This window comes from Amblyraja radiata, chromosome 39 (genome assembly GCF_010909765.2).
Source record: "Amblyraja radiata isolate CabotCenter1 chromosome 39, sAmbRad1.1.pri, whole genome shotgun sequence".
Classification (NCBI taxonomy): domain Eukaryota; kingdom Metazoa; phylum Chordata; class Chondrichthyes; order Rajiformes; family Rajidae; genus Amblyraja; species Amblyraja radiata.
In genome coordinates, this window is record NC_045994.1 from 18,226,123 (window position 1) to 18,238,005 (window position 11,883).

An 11,883-nucleotide genomic window follows, 5' to 3' on the forward strand; every position below is an offset into this window, starting at 1 on the left:
GTGCCGACATGCACTACCACTTCCGGACGTTCACCTTCGCCCTTGAGGATTTTCTGCACTCTGTCCGTGACATCCTGGATCCTGGCACCAGGAAGGCAGCACACCATCCTCGCATCCCATCTGTTGCAGCAGAAACCCCTGTCCGTACCTCTCACAATGGAGTCTCCCACTACAATGGCGTTGCCTGCCTTAGGCCTTTTTGGTTCTGGCTCAACAGCCCTATTCGCATCGCAAGCCAGTCCGCCGCTCAGTGTAAACACGTCTTCTGTCCCGACAGCTTCTAAGTGGGTGAACCTGTTCACAAGAGGTACAACACCCGGGGACGTTGGCATTCCATGCTTCCCTCCCTTTCTCACTGTCTCCCACCTTCTCTCTTCCAGTACCTTAGGTGTAACAATCGTACTGTAGGACTTGTCGAGGAACGACTCCGTTTCTCGGACGAACCGGAGGTCATACACTTGCTTCTCCAGTTCCCCAACACGGCCCTTCAGGAGCTCTACCTGGATGCACTTCTCGCATTTGTAGCAGCCAGAGGCACCAGCGGTGTCCTTGACCTCCCACATACTGCAAGCATCACACTGAATCAGCTTGCCTGACATCTCCTTCTTTTGTCTCTACCTCTCAAGCGTATTGCGTGGTCTCCTCTCCTCAGCAGCCTCCCCTAAGACTCTCGAGCCAAAGACTCAAATACTGTGCCAGCACAAACCTCAGGACAATGCAAAGACCAGAGTTTCTGTGCAGACCAGGATTCACCACAGACAGATTCCAGATGGAGATACAGGCGGGAACTCATTTATCCACTGCCTGGGTTTTATAAAATCTTTAAATGTGGAACAGAATGACCTTGCAGTGACACACTGAGCTGTACAAGTCCTCACCTCTGGGAATAATGTGCGTCTCATGGATATTACCCCAAAGCAATAAAGCAAGTCTAGTGATCCAAGAGGAACAGAATGGAATGTGGCGTAGGAAGGAAGAGTGGAGCACGTCGAACCGCAGTGGGCAGTAACACGTGCCTGTAGTAACAATGACTGAATGTAGCCCACAATCCAAATAATGATACAAAATAAAATGTAACACTCCAGTAACACAGGGCAGGCACTATACAATGCAGACACAACATGCTGGAGTAACTCAGCGGGTCAGGCAGCATCTCTGGAGAGAAGGAATGGGTGATGTTTCGGGTCGAGACCCTTCTTCAGACTGATTTAAACCAGCATCTGCAGTTCTTTCCTACATTATACAATGTGTTACACCCCGGTAAAAGTGTATTGTTACACTAGGTGTGTAACACTCCAGTACCTGTGTGTTATATACTAGGTGTGTAACACTCCAGTACCAGTATGTTGTACACTAGGTGTGTAACACTCCAGTACCTGTGTGTTATATACTAGGTGTGTAACACTCCAGTACCTGTGTGTTATATACTAGGTGTGTTACACTCCAGTACCAGTATGTTGTACACTAGGTGTGTAACACTCCAGTACCAGTATGTTGTACACTAGGTGTGTTACACTCCAGTACCAGTATGTTGTACACTAGGTGTGTAACACTCCAGTACCAGTATGTTGTACACTAGGTGTGTAACACTCCAGTACCAGTGTGTTGTACACTAGGTGTGTAACACTCCAGTACCAGTGTGTTGTACACTAGGTGTGTAACACTCCAGTACCAGTGTGTTGTACACTAGGTGTGTAACACTCCAGTACCAGTATGTTGTACACTAGGTGTGTAACACTCCAGTACCAGTGTGCACACTCTATAACTTACGCGTGTGTATTATGCTGCAGCTCCACAGTATTCTTCACATCACGAGCAATTGTCCAATTACAGAGATGGCAGGCACGCGTCAACATCCAGCTGTACGGTGCTGTAGGGCACGTAGACATGAGGCCCAGTGACTGTGAACTGTATTACATAGACACTGCCCTCCTGCAGTATCACTGATCGCTATAAATATACAAGGCAGTGTCCTCCTGCAGTATCATCAGAGACCCATCACATTCTTGATGAACCTTGCCCCTCCCGACTCCTTGAATGATCAATTACACACAGCCAAATCACACGGATGTGTGAATCTCTCTTCACTGTTTCTCTCAATTAAGATGACTATCTGACTAAACAAGGTGACCTGGGATTGTGAATGCAGAAGGTGTGGCCATAATACGACCCGCTCCTTGTGCAAGTCGACATCAGATGCAGAACTCTGCTCAAACACCCCCCCACCCCACCCCTCTCCCTCCCCCACCCACCGCCCCTCCCATCCCCTTCTCCCCAACTTGTTCCCCCTGAAGTTGGAATTGATTAGCAAGGTGCCTCTCAATGGGAAGGAGAGTCAGAGCCGACTTCACCACCACAAACATCAGCTCATCTTTACTGGCAGCGAGATTTGTAGATACCATAATTATTGCCATAATGGACTCTCAGTTCTTGCACAACATTCATCTGCTTAAATATAAGCACATTGTGTTGATTCTGGGCAGATTGTAACAGCTTTGTACAGTCTCACAGAACTGGCCTTTCCTAATGAATCACACATGGTCATAGAATAAGCTGCTGCCCAGCCCATTTAATTCAGTCCCTTTAATTAAAGTGTTCAAGACTTGGGGGTAAATCTCTGAAGAAGGGTTTCGGCCCGAAACGTCGCCTATTTCCTTCGCTCCATAGATGCTGCTGCACCCGCTGAGTTTCTCCAGCAATTTTGTGTACCTTTAATTAAAGTGTTTTGTTTGGGGAATCTCTCTTCCAGCAGTTACCTGTCCCATCTCCAGGGTTAGGAGTCTGAGCGGCATTGACACAAATGATCTTTGTCAACTTTCACTACAAGTCACAATAACTCTGTGGTCACAGATGTCTGTCACACTGCCTGCTCCGTCCGACCGTCACGCTGATCATTGCAAATTCCATTCATCAAGCAGACGAGAATAAACCTGCAGACATCTGTCACTGTGCGGCAGGCACAAGGGACTGGAATCTCCAGCAAAGGGTCTGGGGCTTCAAAGGACCCTAACGCAATGCTGACAAAGGATTGCCACACTTCAGCAATCTCCAGACACATTGTGAATAATAACACAAGGTCTGGAAGAAAAAGGCCATTGGACTCAGCTTGCCTTCAGCTACTAATTGCTGCTCAAACTGACCTTTGCCAAGTTATTCCTGGAAGTGGCAATTGGTTTTATCTGGTTTCTAGTTCCATGTGATTATGAAATGTAACCATCACTTTGGTAAAGCACGAATATTCTACTTCAGGCAAGAACGGATTAAAACAAAAAGCCACGATGAATCGACCCACAAGGTACACTGTAGGAGTTACAGCAGCAGTGATAATGAACAACATAGAGACAGGCAGAAGGGAGATTTACCCCCAAGCAGAGTCCTGCTCTGAAGCAGCTGCTCTCCAATACGTTCATCAAATGAAGGCAGGTCTGTCTGTATGTTATTGGTGGGGAGAGAGTGAGAATTATTCTTAATTCGAGGCAGTATTTACACCAAATGTAAGCCCTTATAGACAAAAGCAACTGACCAAATGTTGATCAATGGGATTATACAGAGGTATCTGATACATAACATGGACATGATTAATTGGTTGAAACATATAGCATAGACCAGGCCCTTTGGCCCACTGCCTCCACGCTGACCATCCATCACTCTAGTTCCATGCTATCACGCTTTTAAATCCACTCTCTACCCACTAGGGACATTTTACAGAGGGTCGATTAACCACAAACCCACTCGTCTTGGGGATGTGAGAGGAAACCAGAGCATCCGGAAGAAACCCATGTGGTCGCAGGGAGAACGTGCAAACTCCACACAGACAGTGCCTGAGGTCAGGATTGAACCCGGGTCCCTGGCGCTGTGAGGCAGTGGCTCTACCAGCTGTGCCACTGTGCTGAAGGTGGCAAGTCTAGGTTAATAGGCCTCTGTAAAAATTCACCCAGTGTGTAGGGCGTTGTGTATCTTCTGCCAGACAGGAATGGGGAAAACAGAGAATGACCAGAGTGAGAAAGATGCTTGATTATGTTGGCACCAGCGTGGTGTGGATGCAGTCTGGCCAGTATGAGCTGTGTAAATATACCTCCTCAGTTTCCACCTCGTTGATATTTTATATGATGAATGGGAGATGTTCTGATGGACATATTCTATGTCGCTCTTCTAGGGAGACGCTAACTACATTTCGTTGTCTCTGTACTGTACACTGCACAATGACAATAAAGTTTGAATCTGAATCTGAATCTGAAATGGATACTGCCCAGTGAAACACTAGCCCAAACTGCTGCCCAGCCAACATCATGGGAATGTTTTTTTCTACTCTGCTCTACGATGCTTCATTCAACCGGTGTTTTCCGATTTACAAACATTATTGAATGATACTTTTCACAGGAACGTTCTGCAAGATCAGCAACTCAACTGCATGTTTCAGCTCCACAGAAACTGTGCGGACCTGATTTGCAAGCCGTTGCAATGTGAATCTATTCCAAATGGATATTGTAAAGGTTCAAAATTTTGTTCACAGAACTGGTCCACGTCAGTTGACATGTTGCTACTGACTGGGGAAAGGCAGTTTTAGAATGATGGTGAAACACTATGTCACCTGCAATTGTAGCAAGACAGGCAATGGAGTGACCACACACTACAAAACACAGACTGCAAAGAGCAGTCAACAAATGTAAATACTTCCTTATTTTAATAAAAAGTATAACGCCTTCTCTAGCCTAATTACAAAGATCAACTGAAATGCTGGGCATTATCTGAAGGTGCTGAAGTATTATACTTGGGCAAATGCTGTCACCTCATCTGCTGTAATAGATTGAATCAGCTTCATATAATTGTTGAGCCATTGGGTCATCAAGTCAGTGATAGTTCCCATCCCATGGCAGATAAATCTCCAGGCTATGTTTGATATCACAGTGATATCAAGGAGAAACCACATGGACAGCTTGTATATTCTCATCTATATAAGAATAACAAATGACTTAAACATGGCTTAAATTATTAAAAGATTTGAGGGTAGAGAGAGGAACTATTTTCTCTGCTGCACCACAATGGGACATTACCTCAAAATCAGAAACAAGAAACTACAGATGCTGTTTTACAAAAAAAGACAAAGTGCTGGAGTAACGCAGCGGGTCAAACAGCATCTCTAGAGAACATGGACAGGTGATGTTTTGGGTCGGGACCCTTCTTCAGACTGATTGTAGGGGGGAGGGGAATAGAGCTGGGAGAGGGTCTCACAAAACTGTCAAAGTAGACAAATGAGGAGATATTGCAGTGGAACAGTCAAAATATTGAAACAAGGAACTGCAGATGGTGGTTTACAATCAAAGGCACAAAGTGCTGGAGTAACGCAGCGTGTCAGGCAGCATCTCTGGAGAATACAGATAGGTGATGTTTTGGGTCTGGACTGGGTTTGAAAAGGGTCCCAACCCAAAACATCACATCCCTGTTCTCTTGGGATGCTGCCTTTCCTGCTGAGTTACTCCAGCACTTTGTGTCTTTTTATCCTTAAAACGAGAGCCTGTAACAGCATTTTCAATGCACAGGAAGGTGAGAGGTGGCAGAGAGGTGTGGACTCGTCTTGGGGCATCGACACCAAACGTTGCCCAAGAACCTTCCATCTACCACCGTTGGGCCAATCCCTCTTCTCACAGGTACCTTCAGGCAGGAGTTACAGAAAACAGAAGTCCCACATCACCGGTTTCAGGAACAGTTAATTCCCTACAACTATCAGGTTCTGCACAACCCCAGTCTCACCCGGCCACTCGATCACCTCCCGCGCGACCATCCACGGTCTCTTCAGCCACAAGCGACGTTGCTCTAGCCGAGGTTTGGAGCAAGCAGCCAACAACTAGGATGCATCACCCATGGTCAGTCATGACTGAGGGGGACCTACCTACTTTACAGGATGGTCATTTTCTTTTTGCAGTCTTTTTTCTTCTGATTGTCTAGCAGAATTTGTGTATGATTTATAATAATAATAATAATACATTTTATTTATGGGCGCCTTTCAAGAGTCTCAAGGACACCTTACAAAAATTGAGCATGTATAGGAAAAACATGTAAGGGGAATGAAATAAATAGTAGAGACATGACTAGTACACAAAGTAAAGACAGAATTCAATACAAAACACAGCATGAGGCAATTAATGCACAGATGAAAAGGGACGGGGACGTGGGGCTAAGGATAGGCAGAGGTGAAGAGATGGGTCTTGAGGCGGGACTGGAAGATGGGGAGGGACACGGAATTGCGGATCAGTTGGGGGAGGGAGTTCCAGAGCCTGGGAGCTGCCCTGGAGAAGGCTCTGTCCCCAAAACTGCGGAGGTTGGACTTGTGGATGGAGAGGAGACCGGCTGATGTGGATCTGAGGGACCGTGAGGGTTGGTAGGGGGAGAGGAGGTCAATGAGATATGTGGGGGCCAGATGGTGGAGGGCTTTGTAGGTGAGGACCAGGATTTTGTAGGTGATCCGGTGGGAGACGGGAAGCCAGTGAAGTTTTTTGAGGACTGGAGTGATGTGATGCCAGGATTTGGTGTGGGTGATGAGTCGGGCGGCTGCGTTCTGGACCAGTTGGAGTCGGTTGATGTAGGTGGAGCTGATGCCAAGGAGAAGTGAGTTGCAATAGTCCAGTCGGGAGGAGATGAAGGCATGGATGAGTCTTTCAGCAGCAGGCGGTGTGAGAGAGGGTCTGAGTTTGGCGATGTTGCGGAGATGAAAGAAGGAGGTTTTAATGACATGGCGGATGTGAGGCTCAAGGGAGAGGGTGGAATCAAAGATCACGATTTATACAAAATCAAAGATTTATGTATGATTTATGTTTTTGTGTTTGAGTAAGTGTGCCTGTGATGCTGCTGCAAGCAAGTTTCCTGTACCGCACCTGTACCTCACCTGTATCTCACCTGTACCTCACCTGTATCTCACCTGTACCTCACCTGTACCTCACCTGTACCTCACCTGTACCTCACCTGTACCTCACCTGTAACTCACCTGTACCTCACCTGTACCTCACCTGTATCTCACCTGTACCTCACCTGTACCTCACCTGTATCTCACCTGTAACTCACCTGTACCTCACCTGTAACTCACCTGTACCTCACCTGTACCTCACCTGTATCTCACCTGTAACTCACCTGTACCTCACCGTACTTGTGCAGATGACAATAAACTCGATAGCTGGGACATTTGTGGTCTTTTGCACTGGACGTGGGAGAATCTGACTGACACAAAGTTCTAAATCTGGGCTCTCCACTGAAATGTCAAACCTGACTGACAGATCCTTGTTGGACAAGCATATGAAGGGGATTTTGGACAATGACCCTGTCCCGAGTTTGGTGCTGATCAATGAGATGTAGCAGTGGTAGAACAAACTCTTGTCAACACTCTCTGGAGGGAAAGGGTTCTTCCCAGAACAACTCAGTTAGAGATTTATGGGGTTTACCCAGGGACACATTCAGAGATGGACATAGAAACATAGAAATTAGGTGCAGGAGTAGGCCATTCGGCCCTTCGAGCCTGCACCGCCATTCAATATGATCATGGCTGATCATCCAACTCAGTATCCCGTACCTGCCTTCTCTCCATACCCTCTGATCCCCTTAGCCACAAGGGCCACATCTAGCTCCCTCTTAAATATAGCCAATGAACTGGCCTCGACTACCCTCTGTGGCAGGGAGTTCCAGAGATTCACCACTCTCTGTGATGACATCGTCTTGCTGGAAGGTCATCAACTCGGTGAAAGATGCTCTTTGGTCTGCCCGAACCTTATTGACCTCCCTGCAGCGCGAGATGTCCGTCAGGGAATGTTGCCCGCTCCAGCATGCAGGAAAACGTGCTGAGGGACGCACTGAAGCTCGGTGCAGCCAACGCCAAGGCTCGGTGGGGGAGGACCACAGTCTAGGGTCCTTCCGCTGCTGGACATTGGGGGGCAGAGACCGATGGGACACCCGTCACACAAGGGAAGGGGCCATCAGTGGCAAGGGTGTGTTGTCTAAAGATGGGTGTGAACGCGACTGAATGTGACACTGATTCATGTACAGCCAGTGATTATGTCTGAAGAGATTTTACAGACTTGGTTTTGTATAATGTTATTCTGAATAAAGTTTTTATTTTAAGGGCTCAGTAACCTGACCAATTGAAATAAAGTTGCAAGATATTAGCAGCTTGAGAGAAATGCGATAAATAAGACATTCAGCGTGATATATTTCAACTCTCTTTCCTATATTAACACACGATTAGTCCATAATGTTTCTCAAACCGAAGCACACAACACATCTCAACAACTCAATCTTGGCCAATACGGTAACGAATCCTAATCCGAATGAAAACCATCAACAAACACACTTTACATTTTTTTGATGATACCTAAACCAAAATATTATGACATCCTGTGGGAATGTTGCAAATTAAATCGAGTGACACACTTGCCCCCAAAACATTAACAATTCCATTCAAATCACATTGTTTCATTTCAGGAGCCGGTCATCCGTTGTTGTCCAATATTAATCAATTGGATATACTGCCGATAGTTCTGGGCAGTTCTCGAATAGTTGCAGATGCACAAGAATCTGTCGGGCTTTTCATGGCCATCCTAACATGGCTCATTGACGTTCACAGAATCAGTCATACAGCACGGAAACAGGCCCTTCAGCCCAACTCGTCCATGCTGACCAAGATGCCCTATCTAAACTAATTTAATTTGTCAGCATTAGGTCCATATCTCTCTAAACCTTTCCTATCCATGTACCTGTCCAAGTGTATTTTATATGTTGTGTTGTACCTCACTACCTCCTCATTCCATACATCCACTACCCTCCGTGTGAAAAACTTGCCCCACAGGTTCCTATTAAATCTTTCCCCTCTCATCATAAACCTACGTCTTCACATATGTCCCCCCCCCCCCCCCCCCATCCCATTAGACACTCTGTGACAATACTCCACTGTAATAACAATCTCCAATTTAGAGGTCCCCAAATTAACCAAGAGTGAAACAAGGCCAAACTATATTCAACATCTGTCCTATGAGATTGTCATCAGGTTGAAATTCTCTAGTGCACTGGTCGCCGACAGGTGACATCACACCTTCACCGGGAATATGCTTCACTAACTCAAACTGTGAGAGAGATATGGAAATATCTCCAATGAAAGCCAGAGTACTGTCTGATTCACCTCGACCCCTTTGCGGACATTGGACTTTGTCTGTGGAATTGATGCACTACAATGCTGAGAACTACATTCTGCACTCTGTATCTCCCCCTTTGCTCCACCTGTTGGACCTGAGTTTTAACTGAATTCTCTGTATGGTACATCTGATCTGTTTGGATAAACAAAGCCTCGGTACGTGAAACCTAATAACAACTTCACGCACTTTATGCCATCTACAGCTTCCCGATCGCCCTTCGGCCCACAATGTCAGTCTGTGCCTCCTGAACTGGGACTTGAATGGAATTGTTGATGTCATTTTATATCGAATGAGACACGCCAATTGATTTCACAGGATGTTCAGGTATTTTATAAAACAGTTTTAAATATCACGTTTCCAAATTGAAAATGTAACGGCGTATTTGACGTAAGCGGTCGGGGCGTATTATTCGTCATTCTCCTCCAGAGATGCTGCTGCAACGCGCACGTTAGTAAAAGCGACGATTTATCTCTATATAACACCTCGCTTTATCAATGCCGCTTCAACAAATCACAACGGGCTTTCTTTACAAAAATACATTTTCCTGCAGAAATTCTCGCCAAAGTAAATGAAACGTCAAGTTGTAAATGTACAATTTACCAATAGTCGCCCCAGCCCGGCGCTGTCAGTAATCGGATACACACCACAGGGACACACAGTGTGTAGGAAGAAACCGCAGATGCTGGTTAGACAAAGATAGACACAAAATGCTGGAGTAACTCAGCGGGACAGGCAGCATCTCTGGAGAGAAGGAATGGGTGACGTTTCGGGTCGACACCCTTCTTCAGACTGGTAGATAGACTAGTTATTCGCTGTCCAACAAAGGCTGAGCCTGGAGCGGGGATGGATGCGTCTGCATGATGTCTGCATGATAACCAGGCGTTGCATCAACCCGGCACAGCACGCATTAACCCGCCTGCCAACACACACCGGGACATCTATCTCTCTGTGGCATCGTCAATGTTCACAATTCACCAGGTGCTGCAAAAGCTCACGCTCGCAAAGGTACCGAAGACAAACGGTCTTTAAAAAAATGCGTCCAGCGTCCTGTAGCTTTCCTTAATAAATGTCCGCACAGATTGAGAAATAAGGCACGTAATGGCAACCTCACCTGGAGATGCGTCGCCTGGTTAAATCATCGCCCGTCTCACAGTCTCCCCTTCAGCGGCACTGCGGCGGCTGCGGCATCCCCGGGCAGTGTGTGTGTGTGTCGGGCGGGGCCGGGTTGGGCCGGGTCGGGCTGGGTCGGGGCCGCTGCAGCTTCAGCTCCGCCGACAACACAAAGGCTCCGGGATCCGAGTGTTTACATCAGACGCCCGGCGTTGCCGCGGCCCCGGGACCGGCGCTCCCTCTGCTGGCGGCGCGGGGAATCACTGAGGGTGGATCAGGGCACCGGCTTCCAGGGCGACGCCTACACCGCCTCTCCTCCCTCTCCGCCTCTCCTCCTCCCCCCCTCTCCTTCCCTCTCCCCTTCCCTCTCCCCCCTCCTCCCCTCTCCTTCCCTCCCTCCTTGCATGTAGTGAAAACAATATCAGAATTAATCAAGGGTCCCAACCTGAAACGTCACCTATCCATGTTCTCCACAGATGCTGCCTGACCCGCTGAGTTACTCCAGCACTGTGTGTCCTTGTTCAGAATGTATCCATTTGTAAATGGAGAATAGAATGGGTGGCTCAGCGGGTGGAGCTGCTGCATCACAGCGCCAGAGACTCAGGTTCTACCCTGACCCCGACTGCTGTCTGTGTGGAGTTTACATGCTCTTCCTGTGACTACGTTTCCCTTTTTAAATTATACAAATACTTTTATTCAAAAAAATAAAGATAGAGTAATAACACAATCAAAGACTGCCTATGTTGACAGTTTACAAACAAACGATCATCAAATTAATCTTTTGGCGTTAGATTAATCAAATTAATCTAACGCCAACTTTATCAACAAAACACTCGACCTCCCGCGGCGACTAGCGTTCACGGAAGGTCTCTAAAGTCCCCGTGGACACCGTGTGTTCCCTCTCCAGGGACACGCGGGCACGGACATAAGCCCGGAAAAGGGTCAGGCAGTCAACCCCGGTGCGGCCATCGACTACCCGCTGTCTAGACAAGAATGGTAATCTTGGCCAGGCCCAGAAGCAGACGGACAGGGAGATCCCAAGTATATAAGTAAGGGGTAGGGTGGGATGAGATGCCACTGAGAATAAAACGTTCGACTAATGTTAAATGGGCAGTTGACAGAAGGACTGCTTCGGTGGTACATCTCTCTATAAATGTGTACAATCCCTGCATGTAATTTGCAGGTAAAACTTTGAAACAAATATCAGCAGCATTTTATATTCATTACAATATAAAGGTCAAAAGTAGAAACCACAAAAAATATACAAAACCCCAAACTGCAAGAATAAACTATGGCAAAATGTTATGTGTCGGAAAGAACTGCAGGTGCTGGTTTAAAGTGAAAGTAGACATAAAATGCTGGAGTAAGTCAGCGGGACAGGCAGCATCTCTGGAGAGAAGGAATGGGTGACGTTTCGGTCGAGACCCTTCTTCACTACAGCAACTATATTTCCTGACAGTACAAAACATTCAAACTGCACAGATTAAAGTGGAACTCGCAAGATAACTGGTCAACACAGGGTGCATAGACACTGGAATCTTGAGCAAAGCACAAAGAGCTGGAGGAGCTTGGTGAGTTCAGGCTGCATTGGTTGCTCCAT

General features: G+C 46.9%; 1 protein-coding gene across 5 annotated transcripts in view; it reads right to left on the bottom strand.

Annotated features, from left to right (window-relative positions):
- The window catches only part of add2 (adducin 2), a 46,529-nt gene extending 36,126 nt beyond the window's left edge, over window positions 1-10,403 (bottom strand). For all 5 annotated transcript variants that reach the window (XR_004410229.1, XM_033014071.1, XM_033014070.1 and 2 more), the window contains exon 1: window positions 10,285-10,403. The gene's annotated coding sequence lies outside the window, so the exon portion shown is untranslated. The remainder of the gene's footprint in view (window positions 1-10,284) is intronic.
- Window positions 10,404-11,883: the final 1,480 nt, after the last annotated feature.